This window comes from Rhipicephalus microplus, chromosome 5 (assembly GCF_043290135.1).
Source record: "Rhipicephalus microplus isolate Deutch F79 chromosome 5, USDA_Rmic, whole genome shotgun sequence".
Classification (NCBI taxonomy): domain Eukaryota; kingdom Metazoa; phylum Arthropoda; class Arachnida; order Ixodida; family Ixodidae; genus Rhipicephalus; species Rhipicephalus microplus.
The window spans coordinates 146,287,469-146,300,981 of NC_134704.1; the positions used below are offsets into that span (position 1 = coordinate 146,287,469).

The window sequence follows — 13,513 nt, forward strand, 5'->3', positions numbered from 1 at the left end:
ATCGGCACGTGGCTGAGTGTAAGTGATGCTCAGCTAAACACGCCTAGTGAGTAATTGATTCTTGAAGGAATGGAAAAATGAACTAATTTCTGTATGCGTTATAGGCTACACGGCTAAGCTCCTTCTAGGGGATGATGTAAGCAGAAAAATTTGAAAAACTACAGAAGAGATGGGAAAGACGGGGGCTGGGTCGAAGGAGTCCAAAGACTGGGTACAGTCCGGTGAGAGCTACATGGCGTCAGGAGACTGCTGACGCGGGCCGATTGGCGATGCTGGCATCAGAGATCGCGCACCACACAACACAATCCACGAGGCGAGTTCCGAGTGAGCGGACGAGTGTTACGTGAGAATGAAGTATATGTTCGCGAGAAAAAACAAAGTTTACGTAGGGTTCCGGGCCCACACTTTCGGCTTGCTGAGGGGGGTGGAGGTAGACTCACTTTTTTTTTTGCATAATGCACATCTCTTGCTGATGAAACTGCCGCAATCATTTTGGCATCATCGACAAAAATGCCGCTCAATGACAACCACAAATATTTAGTGAATTTCTAATTTTTTTAGTTTCCCTTCAATGACGGACCATGACAACAACTTGGCATGGACACACCATGCTGTTCAAGTGGCTAATGCACTCGGCTGCTTACCCGCATGTGGCTGGATCAAATGCGGGATCAGGGAGCTGGATTTTTGATGGAGGCAAAATTGCTTGAGGCCTCCTTGCTTTTATTTAGGTGCATGTTAAAAAACCCTAGTAAGTGTAAGTGCTCTGTGCACTCCACTACGGGATTTCTCATAATCATAAGGTGGTTCTGTGACACCAATCTGAAAGAATTATATTTATTTATGCGGCTCTGCCGGCCAACATCTGGAACTGACACGACCATATGAAATGCTGAGAAAGTGAAATTTTAAGGTGCTTCACCCCCTAAAACAATGTCAAAGAGCGGCAAAATGTGGTTTCAAAATACACCTGCACTTATTTGTTAAACAAAGATTTCTCAGTCATTGTGATTCTAGTGCGAAATCGAGCGTTATATGACTTGACGGTAAAAAGGTACACTAATATAAATTTCAAGTGACGTTGGGTAAAATTTCGCCAATTTTCAGATAATTTTGGAAGGTTCTTTTGGAAAATAGGGCTACCAAACAGAATCGGATTGTAGTGAATCTTCTTATGAAAATACACAAGTTTATTAGCTTCAAAAACTAGCGGACGATTAAAAAGCTCACATAACGTTTTTGATAAGGTAATAATAAGTTGTTTATAACATGAAACCAAAAGGTGGTAGTTTTCGCGTAGTTGCATGTAATAATTGCTCGTATGCCTCACTTAAGCAGTGTTTTGCAGGGGCGCTTTACACTGAAACAGCCGGAAGATAAAATATTTGGAGGTAAAGCAGAAAACAAGCCAAAGATTTAGAATAAATGCGAAAGTCTGGGCCTTTTGAACACGCCTTCTAATTCAATTTTGAGTTGTCACGCAATATTTTGCTCTTAGCATGGTGAGCGCTTGCAAAAAAGCATTTATCACGAAAGCCAAGCTCATGAATGCTGAGGTATTAGTGCTCTGCTATTGTACCTTGCTTCACTCTGAATTTTTTTATGCTGGAGTTATTGAAGAACGCCAACGTAAATATGGCTCGCTTATAATCCTCAACTGGTTACTAAGGCGAACGGTTCGCAATGGTGTAGCATGTCTGGTGCAGCTGCATTGCTAGCTCCACCTGCCGGTTTGTTGTGCAAGGATGCACAATTTTTCTCGCTCAAAATAAAACAAATACAGAGAAATATCCAATCGTGAGAAAGAAGTATTTCTAGGACACACTACCCTTGTCAAATATTTACTACGACCTTCGCAGCTTTCGCAGCACATATTTTGTGATGTTCTCAAATCCTAGAAGATAAAGGGGTACAAAAAAAAAAACTATCAGCAGTACGAGTGTATCTGCATCCACTCAGTGAATGAAATCGTAACTGCATCTAGATTTTAGTCGTTAACGTTATCTCATACCACCGATACCCTCCAAGTAAAACGTTTAGAATAACGTGTCTTTTTTATCTACAGGACTGAATTATCCTAGCGTGACATGCAATTAAAAGGCTACAATTTTCGCATTCATAAATAATATCCACAATAATTGGCTCTATTGATATATATTACCATTGCATTCTCATTCAGCGTTCGGTCTGCTCTTTCATAATAAAATCTGTCTGAGAGATCGCCATAATTCTTACGGCGCTTGAGGCTAGCTCAGACATAGGTAATTACAGAGCTGTAATGAAATGTATACGCAATCTAGAAAAGGCCGACATTAGCCACGGTGACAGGGTCACTTACTGACATGAATAGCAATAAATGAAACGAGTCAAGAATTCTCATTTTGAATTGACCTACCAGGCGAACTCTTGCAAAAGAAAACAGAGCAATTATGAAAGCCGACTTTATGTAAAGAATTATTTCTTCCACATAAAAACGTTGCCTGGTGAAATTATTTTCGTATGACGTCCTCAATGTTATGAAAGCTTCAAATATCACAGCATATCTTCGGAAGGAATGATCCTGATTTGGGCGAAGCGCTGGAGGGTTTCATTGCTAGACCAAGAACCCTCCGCGAATATTGCCCACTACATCATCAAGGACGTGACGAACACTGTATATATTTATACAAAAATGTTAATAATTGTAAGTTGTAGCTATATGTCGCTTTCGTTTTCCCTTCTTTAAAATCGCTCTATGTTTGGTGAAGCGGTGGATCGGGGATAGGGCGTAGTGGGATGTTCGCAAGGCCGAAGAAGTGGGCAGTTTACAAAAATGAAACTATTGGCGTTCACGTACAAACAAGGGCTAAACACAGAGGGACACTCTGTGGTTCTTTAACGCGCACATGGATTCATGTACACAACCATTTCGCATTTCTTATTGGCTAGTTCTCAACAAGTATGTTTTATGGTCGGCGAAGTGATGGATTCGTAATGGTTTGATTGATATGTGGGGTTTAACGTCCCAAAACAATCATAGGATTATAAGAAAGGCCGTAGTGGAGGGCTCCGGTAATTTCAATTTCCTGGGGTTTTTAACGTGCACCCAAATCTGAGCACATGGGCCTAGAACATTTTTGCCTCCATCGGAAATGTAGCCGCCGCAGCCGGGATACGAACCCGCGACCTGCAGGTCAGCAGCCGAGTACCTTAGCCACTAGACCACCACGGCTGGGCGGATCCGTGCTGGGACGTAGTGGGTTGTTTGGAAACGCGATGTAGCGTGTAGTTGGCAAAGGTGGAACTATAGGCGGTTACGTACATACATACAAGGGATGGACAGACCAATGCATTTAGGAACTTCGCCCCTAATATTTGCCTCCTACAGTGCGAAACACCAATGTCCGCTTAGAAACCGTATGTTTAAGATTATGCGTTCGACCACCTTATGCCACCTTCCAGATTATGCGTTCGACCAGCACCTTACACCACCTTTCATATTATGCGTTCGACCACCAATAAATACAGGTGCTAGAATGCTTCACATCTTTATTCACACTTGCCTTGTTAGAGTGAAACGCACTTCAAACTTATGTGAGTGGCTGTAAAACTCTGAATATCTGGCAGGGGTATCCATCGGAAATCGTGGCTGCGTTCAGAGCAGATGATGCCCACATGAACTCAATCACGACTTCCCTTGGGTACTATATGCGGAGGGGACGGCCATACACCACATGAAGGGCAAACAACAGCACTTTTCAGCTTATGTTCGAAATCGTTTTGGCTATACTATGGTGTATTTTCACCCCCCCCCCCCCAAAAAAAAATATGGCTTTTGTGTGTGCCAACGTGATGTGGAGCTCGAGGGGACCAAAAGATGGAGCGTAATGGCACATAAATAGCACCTATTATCAGATGGCTGTCGGGAAAACGCGTAGACTTGTCCATTTATGTGCCGGATACAGCGGAGGCAAGGTCTATGCTAGACAACCGCAAGGCTTTCACGGCGAATCTTGGGAGGCTGTTTGTTATCGGATAGCCATGGAGCCATATATACAATAGTCTTGCAGCTAGGTAATAACAATAGTTGAAATCACTGTCGGTGCGACGGATAAAAAATCCATATGACTATGAATGTCGTTGCGGTTGCAGAATGTATGAAAACACTTTGTCAACGTGTACCTACGTCTATGTACATGCGCTTCAAACTTTCCGATCTCCTTAGAAAATTTGGGCCCCGCGGCTAGTATTTCATCCCGCGACTGTCGTTTTTGTGGACCACCAGCACAAAGACGGGACTACTGTGACAGGAAGCTTGAACGCTCTTCTAACTAACTTGACGTTGAGCGGTTTCATTAGTTTGAAGCGAGCGAAACGTTATCAGTTACTACAATATTGCTCTTGTAACCTAAAGTCACGGGTCAAAATTATCAATTTGCTAAACTATTGCAAAGTTCTCATGTTCGAGGTTATGGTATACTGAAACTCCAGTTCAAGGAATCTTTCTCCGCATTCCTGCCTCGTGAAGTGATAAACAGCGTAGATGTAAAGGCAGCTACTCTCATTGTGAAGAACAGTCGGGCATTTTTGAGACAGTGCGCAAGCATCAGTTGTTTTGCTATGGCTGTCTTGCAGTTAAGGAAAGCTGCGTCTTGATGGGGACGTTATTTCCTGTGAGCGTTTTTTTAGGAGCTAGTTCACTGTTGACACATGAGAACCCAACTTTGGCACATAGCCTTTATACTTTCTTCAAACAAAGTACTTTTGGACACCTTGAATATAATAAAAGCAGAAATACAAGCTATCGCTTGGAGATGAGTTGCGTTTGCGCACATAATAATCTGCAAGTACATGACCTTCAGAGGCGACGCGGGAGAACCCGACAAACATTTTCAAAGATCTTGCCAGGTGATCCTCTGCAAAAGCATGCAATGCTGTTTCCGAACATCCCAAAGGTTGAGAAATGTAGCAGCATCACTAAAAATATCCACTTAAGCCAAAGCCAGTGATTTCTTCTTATCTTCATGAACCCTGCATTTATTCATTGAAATGTTACAGAAGCGTGGTAAAGGCGAAATGGAAGATGGTTCAAATGATATAGTTCCACTAGAGCTATAAGGGTGGTCAATTTTGTGCAACTTAGTTTACTTCTGCCTTCCGATATACAGAAAAAATTTTCAGTGTAATGGAAAAAAAATGCCTCGACCTCACCAAAGAGAATTGTAAATAAATACGAATGCAGTTCTTGCTCCGAGAGTACATGGCATAGTGATTATAATAGCGTAAATCCATGAATAGACTAGAATTGGTACCGAAACCATTGATTTACTCATTATTCAGCATCTGTTTGCGTTCTTATTGTACCTGCCGGCTTAATCTCAACGTCTTAGCAACACGAAAGCTACGCAAACGCTGGCAGCACAAACGCTGCAAACACGTTTCAAACGCACTGAATTGATGAGGCTGTGGGAAGTCACGTTCACGTCGAGAAGGTGGGGCTCCAGCTGCTAGGGGCGAGGATAAGCGCACGCACCCGCAACTGTTGCTGACAATTGCCGACGTTGAAGCGTGACATGGTGGGGCTCCGGTTGCTAGGGACGCACCCGCTCTCAGCTGTTGCTATGGGAGAGGGCGGTGAACGGATCCCTACGAACGCCTGATATATCCCGACTAAGAAATTCATTCGCATTTGAAAACCTACCACGTGGGCGATCAAGGGTTCCACAACGACGAGGCGACAAAGATGCATTAGGTTTGGCGGCTGTTTGGGAACATAGCAACGGGTCCTGCCATTTCTTTTTCATGAGCGTTACGGGGGAGGAAAAAAGAATGTATGAAGCCGGAATGATACTGCACTTAAAGGGTCACTTGAGTTAAATAATAATTTATATAGTAGTGAAAGCTCGTTCTATCACAGTGTCTAAAACGACATTATTGTGAATGGCGGTGGCCAACTTACCAAGAAATTAGGGTAATTGTACGAGAATACATGCCCCACGAGTAGGTCATTTGCAAATTTGATTTATATGTGGGGTTTAGCGTCCCAAAACCACCTTATGATTATTGCAGCCATCGTAGTGGAGAGCTCCGGAAATTTCGACCACCTGGGGCTCTTTAACGTGCACCCAAATCTGAGCACACGGGTCTACCGTTTTTCCGCCTCCATTGAAAATGCAGCCGCCACAGCCGGAATTCGATCACTAGACCTGCGGGTCAGCAGCTGAGTGCCTGAGCCACTACACCACCGCGGTGGGGCGGGGTATTTGCTAACTGAACCCCATGATGTCAGACACGCTGCCTACAGTTATTCATTAGTTAACTAACTGTACTTAATAAGAACCTTCCAAGCATCAAGACGTGCAATAAAATGCTGCTTGTTCGTTCGTGTTTAATTAGTGGAAAAAAAGAACTGCCGGACATCACTATGGGGAATGGCGTAAGTATAAAAAAATGGCAGCATATCCACGGGGTGAATGATAGAGAGTGGGGCGAAGCATGCGTCCGTGCATTCGTTCTTGCTTCCGTCCGTCCACGCGTCTGTCTGTGTGACGGTCTTTGCGCCTGTTCGCGCGTCCGCACGTTCATCCGTGCATCCGTCCATGCATCCGCCCCTGCGTCCGTCCATGCGTCCGTCCATTCGTGCAGCCATTCGTGCATTCGTCCATGCATCTGTCTGTGTGTCCGTTCATCAATCTAGTCAACACTCCAAGTACCACCATCTCGCATCCTTTCATCATATATGCGTCCGTCTGTGTGACCGTCCGTCTACTTCCCACCTTTAACCACCTCGAGTTCATGGTATATACTAGTTCATTGTATTCATGGCACTGCGGGCCAACGCTCGCTAAGCCTTTCTAAAACCAAGGAGGTTACGCCCAGCGAGTACAACCTAGCAACCCTTTCTTGTCAGGTAGTGCGCAATGCACATTCCAATGGCTGCTAATTAGGAATGAGACACAGGAGAATTCGGCCTTTAGTTAACGCGCTCGCTGCGATTTAGTTTATTGTTCAAGAACGCACAGGAGGAATCTTTCACCGGTACCTCCTTGCAGGTCAAAGCGTAAGACTGGTTACGCACTACGACTACGACGAGGGACGAACGTGTGCCGCTTTAAGGAGCTTCGCCCCTAAAAGTTCAATTTTCACCTGGTTGAGCTGGACAGGCGGTGCCATATAGTGCAGCCCAGTTGAACCAAGCACGTCTGTGACGGCGGAGGCCATAGCAAGAAAGTATTGAATACCCGATGTTGCTGTGGCTCCCACTACTTTAGTTGTGCCTCTACTGGTGTCAGCAGCCGCGCAGTAAAGCACGGCAACGTTTTGCACTGAATAGACTAGAGAAAACTCTGGTGCCAGTTACTACCGGAGATACAACGCATGGCGCTTCAGTGAGCATGGGAATTATGCTTAGTACATGGGTTTGCCGAGCCTTCGAACTTTACGTTCCTGCTTTCTTCGTGTCCCTTGAAGCTGCGTTTTCACGAAACAACAATTGGCAAATATTTGGCAGTTACGCTTCACCACCCTCACCTTTGAGGATCACGAATCTAAATCTGGTCATGAAGTTCAAAAGAGTTCGTTTCTTCAATTGATCGATAGACGGATGGATGGAAATAACTTTATTTATACGCCGTGTACAGGGTGTAGCCACCTGCCTCGCTAATCCCACGTTGGGACTGGGAGTTCAAGTCTCTTAGCCTTGTCATGGGCGTACTGGACAGCCAGAACTTGGGGGATATGGTCATGAGACTTTATCATCCCTGTAAATCGTTCCCGGGTAATGCCACGGCCAAGCGACCCTCATTTCCTGAGCATATGTTCTAGCGTGCACACTTCTTTCTTACACGCCTTGCAAACAACATCCATATCATTTATGTCGTACCATTCTTTTGCCTGTGCCGGTGAGTAATAAGACTGTGTCTGTAATTGTCTAAGTGTGACCGCTTGTGCTCTGTTTAGTCTACTGTGAGGGGGTGCAAACTCTCTCCTCCCCAGGTAGTAATGTTTAGTAATTTCATTATATTGTTTCGAGTAACTTGTTTAATGAGCTATTTACAGCGCAGCGAACCCGATGAGCAAGATGGCGTCAGACCAGCATCCAACGGAAAAAACCCACTTCGTCCTCCTCTTTCATGCAGCCGTGTTTAGCGGCTGTTTTGTATTATAACCCCCGGTGGTAGAAGCACCGTCCCGGTGCTAAATTTACGCAGATGATGTCGAAGGGGGGTAATAGAGCTTTAGCCGAGCCACGTGAACGGTGTCGCTCGGAGCTGACGATGACTTTGTTGGATCGGTTGGAACAATCTCGTACGTGACGTCTGTCACTTGGCGAACGATACGGAATGGTCCAGTGTAGGGCGACAACAGTTTTTCCGACAGTCCCACACGCCGAGTAGGTGACCAGAGGAGCACGAGAGAACCCGGAGAAAAGTGCACGTCCCTATGGTGAGAATTGTAGAGCTGTTGTTGGCGCGCCTGTGAAGCCTGTAGACGGTTACGGGCGACTTGGCGCGCGTGGTCGGCGCGGGCAATGGCTTCACCAGCATTTTCAGTGGCCGCAGGTAGTAACGTGTCTAAAGGTAGAGTTGGGTCCTGGCCATATAGTAGATAGAAGGGCGAATATCCGGCAGTGTTGGGACGAGATGAGTTGTAGGCAAACGTCACATACGGCAAATGAATGTCCCAATCATGGTGGTCTGGCGCAACGTATTTGGCAAGCATATCGGTTAGGGTCCTGTTAAGGCGCTCCGTGAGGCCATTTGACTAGGGATGGTACGAAGTAGTAAATTTGTGCTTGGTATGGCAACACCTCAGGATTTCATGAACGACAGCTAATAAGAACGTGCGGCCACGGTCGGTGAGAAGTTGACGGGGACCACCGTGCACTAATATTTTGTCATACAGCAGAAAGTCCGCAACGTCGGTAGCGCAGCTGGTCGGGAGTGCTCGTGTGATTGCGTACCGCGTCGCGTAGTCCGTGGCAACAGCAATCCATTTATTTCCGGCTGTGGAGAGTGGAAAAGGGCCCAACAGGTCGAGACCAACTCGAAAGAAAGGCTCGTTGGGAACGTCGATCGGCTGAAGGTAGCCGGTTGGGAGGGCAGACGGCGTTTTGCGACGCTGACAGGGCTCACAAGCGGCGACATAGCGTCGAACAGAGCGGGCAAGTCCATGCCAAAAAAACCGACGTCGTACCCGATCGTATGTGCGAGAAACGCCCAAATGGCCCGTCATGGGAGCGTCATGAAGTTGATGCAGGACAGTGGAACGCAGGTGCGCTGGGATGACAGGAAGTAAGTCTGATCCGAAGAAATCAAGGTTGTGGCAATATAGGATCCCGGAGGTGCGGTAGTGTGACGTAGGTGGTGGCTTGGACTGATGAGGGCGGTGTAGAGGAAGTACCAGCAGTCGAAGCAGTCGAAAGGTCGCCGATGGTGCGACCGCTGCGCGTCTCCATCGAGGTACGGGGGTCGTCCACCTCCACCAATAATGTTACGAGTAACTTGTTTAATGAGCTATTTACAGCGCAGAGAACCCGACGAGCAAGATGGCGTGTTTAGCGGCTGTTTTGTATCAATATGTCATGGGCGTATCCCGTTGTAGATTTTTGAATCCAGCAGAATCAAAGCCATGTGTAAAAGCGTCCCGGTCCGTAAGTTCGCGGGCACTGATGTTGGCCTATTCATTTCGATTCATAAGAATGTCATCGAGTGATCCAAGTTGCGCTGGGAACCAATATATATATAATGTGTATCAATGGCCCGTTTACTATTAATAATTTGAACTGCTTGTGGTGTGATCCTGCACCTGCTGAAGGCTCTTATGGCTGGTTTTTAGTCACTGTATATCTTGGTGTATCGATCATTCGTCAGGGTCAATGCGATGAACACCTGTTCAGCGATTTCCGGTTTGGAAGTGTAAACTGTGGCGCAGTTGGTACGCCTGCCCTGATAGTCGACTACTATCGCGGTGCACTTATTTCGGTCTTTATATGAGGCCGAGTCGACAAAACAAGCCCCCCTTCCCCCTTTATCCCACCTCTTCAATAAAGAATTAGTCCGGGCTACCCTTCTGGCGACGTTGAAGGTTTGGTGCATACTTCTTGGCAGTGGCGCAACGATGATGCTCTCAGCGAAGTCTTGTGATATCTTGGTGTATGTCTCCTGGTGAATGACAGGGTTGATCATGATTCCATTGAGAATCGATCTCCCCGTGCAAGTTCTAGAGAATCTTGCTAGTTCTGACCTTATAAAGTGTAAAGGTTAAACAAGTTGGTGCTGACTTCAATTATCCCACTGTATAGTTAGTACAATGTAAGTAAAGAATGCTGATGCACCTAAAAGCAAGAGAGATTTTCGAGTTTACACAGTATTTCACTAGGGCACACAACAACAGCATTACATCCTCAGCTCCACAGAACTATTGTGACTTACAAAACTTCACTAAAATATCTCGTTGTCTCACATGAGGTACAGCGTCAAGTTTCATTTAACGTACCACTCCAAACATCGCTGTATGAGTGTTGTGTATTTATTAGTGACTGTAATTGAAAGGTTTTTGTTTAGTGCAGAAAGTTGACATTCCTGATTTTATACGCGAGTGGGTCGTCATTTTAACAGTGAATTTCTGCCCTCCTGTACTGATTATGTTGCAATGCACAACCCGAGCAACTCACCGCGATTAATCAACAGCGTGTGTGCCGGTCACACCAAAAGAGCTACAATTTACCTATTTTATTCAACTTAATTTGCTCACTACCAAAGCAGTGCTTTTTTTGTCTCACTAGTATATATGGCTTGGCTAATCCATGTGGGCTTATATAGAAATAGTGGAAGCCCATCTCTAGCAGTGCTAAGACGGATTCGTTAACTCTCTGTAGTCCTCAAGCGAAATTGGTGGTAAGTAAATGACTACATGCCACCATTGCCGTACGAATTTCGATAAGTTTACAGTGACTGAAATACCATAGTTTTTTTGTAAATAACCATGCAGAATGTGAAGCAATATTTGTCATTTTTGCTTGTCGCTTACTTTCTAAGGTATTAAAACTTTCTGATCTTCTTTATATCTACATATTAGCGCAGGTTTAAGGTATCGTAAGCTTTCAGGGACTTAATAAACTCTCTCATGTTCAGACTAATTCGGCTATGAACATTGAATAGATCAAACAGTTTAGCTTCATTGTTGGCAAAGTAAATGTGCCACGCTGGGCTCAACATAAATCGTTAGTCATCCCAATAATGAATATAATTACCCAATATTAAATCACAGTGTGGACATTGAACATGTGTAGTGACACGTCTGTACACAACTAAGTTTTGTTTAGAGTATACAAATGGTATGTGGGCAGTTGTTTCGCAGTATGCTGCCTGCTCTGCTCCACTACTTTCTGTACGCTCAATCCATTAATATGCTCTACGCATATTCATACTAGAAAAGAAAATGTATTGGTGATAGGTTTGAAAACACACTTTGGCTTGTGGGTCAAATATAATTGTTACTAAAATCTAGAAAATCCTCACGGCAAACACAAATACTATCTGATCTAAGAGGACAATACTAATTAGGGAAATATGTAAAAATTACTTCATTGCATGCAATCATATTACAGACAAATTACGCAATACCGCATGTATGACATATACGCAGAAGTCACACTGTTAATCAGCGAGAACCAGAACTGTTTATTTTGAGAAGCAACGTTGGAACGTTTTGTGTTAATGGAACAAATGCATAATATGTAATAGTGCACTACTTACACTGGTGTTGCTGTACTAGGAAACTCTAAAAAATAAGCATTATTTCCCTTAAATTGGAATGGTAGACAGCTGTTGGCGAAAGCCAGTACAGCCAGTACAGCCAGTGCAGCTTATGACACCTGAAAAGTATCGCTTCTTTGGAAAGCCTGAGAGAGTGTGAATGAACCATGTCGACGGTAGATTATCAGTTTGTGCAACGTGTGTTGTAAGCTACAGGCTGGGTCTTCGCTAACCCGAGAAATCGGTGTCAATACAAGTTACGCAATATTATTTAGGGCTGATTTTTCTTTTTTAAAATCCTTCTATTACCTGTGCGAATACGCATATGTTCGCATTGGCGCATTTCTTTTATATCTACGCTCTCTGTTTCAGGCATCGATAGTTTCAAACGGAGTTAGCACTTTCGTTAATGTTGACTTCGTATGATGTGTTGAACCACTGTGTCCATGATGCCGGAGCAGTTTAGGATATGTTGATGACATGAAACTTAGTATTGCGCTGCGCAGCAGGGCCGTCTCCTGTGACGTAAGTGGATGCACTGCATATAAAATAAAGTTCATACCAAAAACTTCAACTCACGTGAATTTCATATTGTATATTCATTCATACTAATATTCTGAGAACGCTTACATAGCACTAGTCACAGTACGCAGTAGTATTTCAAAGTGCACGAAAAGCCTAGAAACATCTTAGATTGTATGTGACTTCATATCAAATTTAATACAGGGACCACCCAGCTAACACTTCAGTTCACCATAAAAGGAGAGCTTGAAAGAATGAAGATAACAATACAGTCTATGATTGATAAGTGGGGTTGTAGTCTAGTAGAACAATGTTGTGTCAGTGTATTTTTTGATAATTCTCAAAAACGCTTCCGGAATTTCAACTTGAACCGCTCATTGGGAACCAGTTTTACTGTCGCTGCTGCTGTCGCAATAGGTAAATGGTTTTTTTAGTTATATGTAATGAACACATCACGTTTCATTAAATGTGTACAAAAGTCCTGAACGTTAAGTAAAGTAGCAATAGTGGCTGCCATATTTGTGAGAATTGTTCACAGCAGTGAGCATTTAAAAATTGTAAGTAAGCCAATGAGACACAAAATGAAAACACGAAGTAATTAACTTCTCCGTTACTGTATAGAAGTAGTCGGTACAAATGATACAATTGAAGTTCCTCCTGTGCTGAGCTGTTTGTCGCTTGGAAGTTTTGAAGCTGAGGCACAGATGAGCGCAACTTGTACACAACAGCCCGTACGCACACATAAATGTTGCTGAATGTGCTTTGCTTTCAGTGGCCGTCATCATGGTTCCGAATGAAGCCGTTGCCACTGACGGTGATTTTATGGACCCGATTCATGGCCGCAAGAAGTGAACCAGTGGCACCTCAGAAGAAGCGATTTTTTTCCTAATCTCGTGAATCCCCATTTATGTGGAATAAAAAAGTTTAGCGTGCACAAAAGAATTCTTGGCTACACAACTTCATAGCACCAAACGTCGCGTAACGTTTACAGGATGGCCACCTTATTATTGCAATCCAATGCTTTAACGCCAACTGTTTCACTTCCGGACATTACTGCCTAGAACATATCAACCTTGACAAGCTATGCCTCACTTTCGTTTACGTCTAATACATTAACACACTTTCGCAATATCCTTTGAGTTGTAAAGAGGCACCTATTTCTAGTCATTAGTGATTGCCGTAAACTTCTAGCGTTGTTTGATTAGGCACTCGAACCACCACTAGGTGATTCTTGTTTGCAGCATGAAAAGAGA

The 13,513-nt window shown here is 44.2% G+C and overlaps 1 long non-coding RNA gene across 1 annotated transcript; it reads left to right on the plus strand.

The window, feature by feature from the left end:
- The first annotated feature begins 10,804 nt into the window (after positions 1-10,804).
- On the plus strand, positions 10,805-13,193 carry LOC119173347 (uncharacterized). Its single transcript, XR_005110047.2, has 3 exons — positions 10,805-10,877; positions 12,111-12,263; positions 13,033-13,193. It is a non-coding gene; the product is annotated as an uncharacterized LOC119173347 (long non-coding RNA).
- Positions 13,194-13,513: the final 320 nt, after the last annotated feature.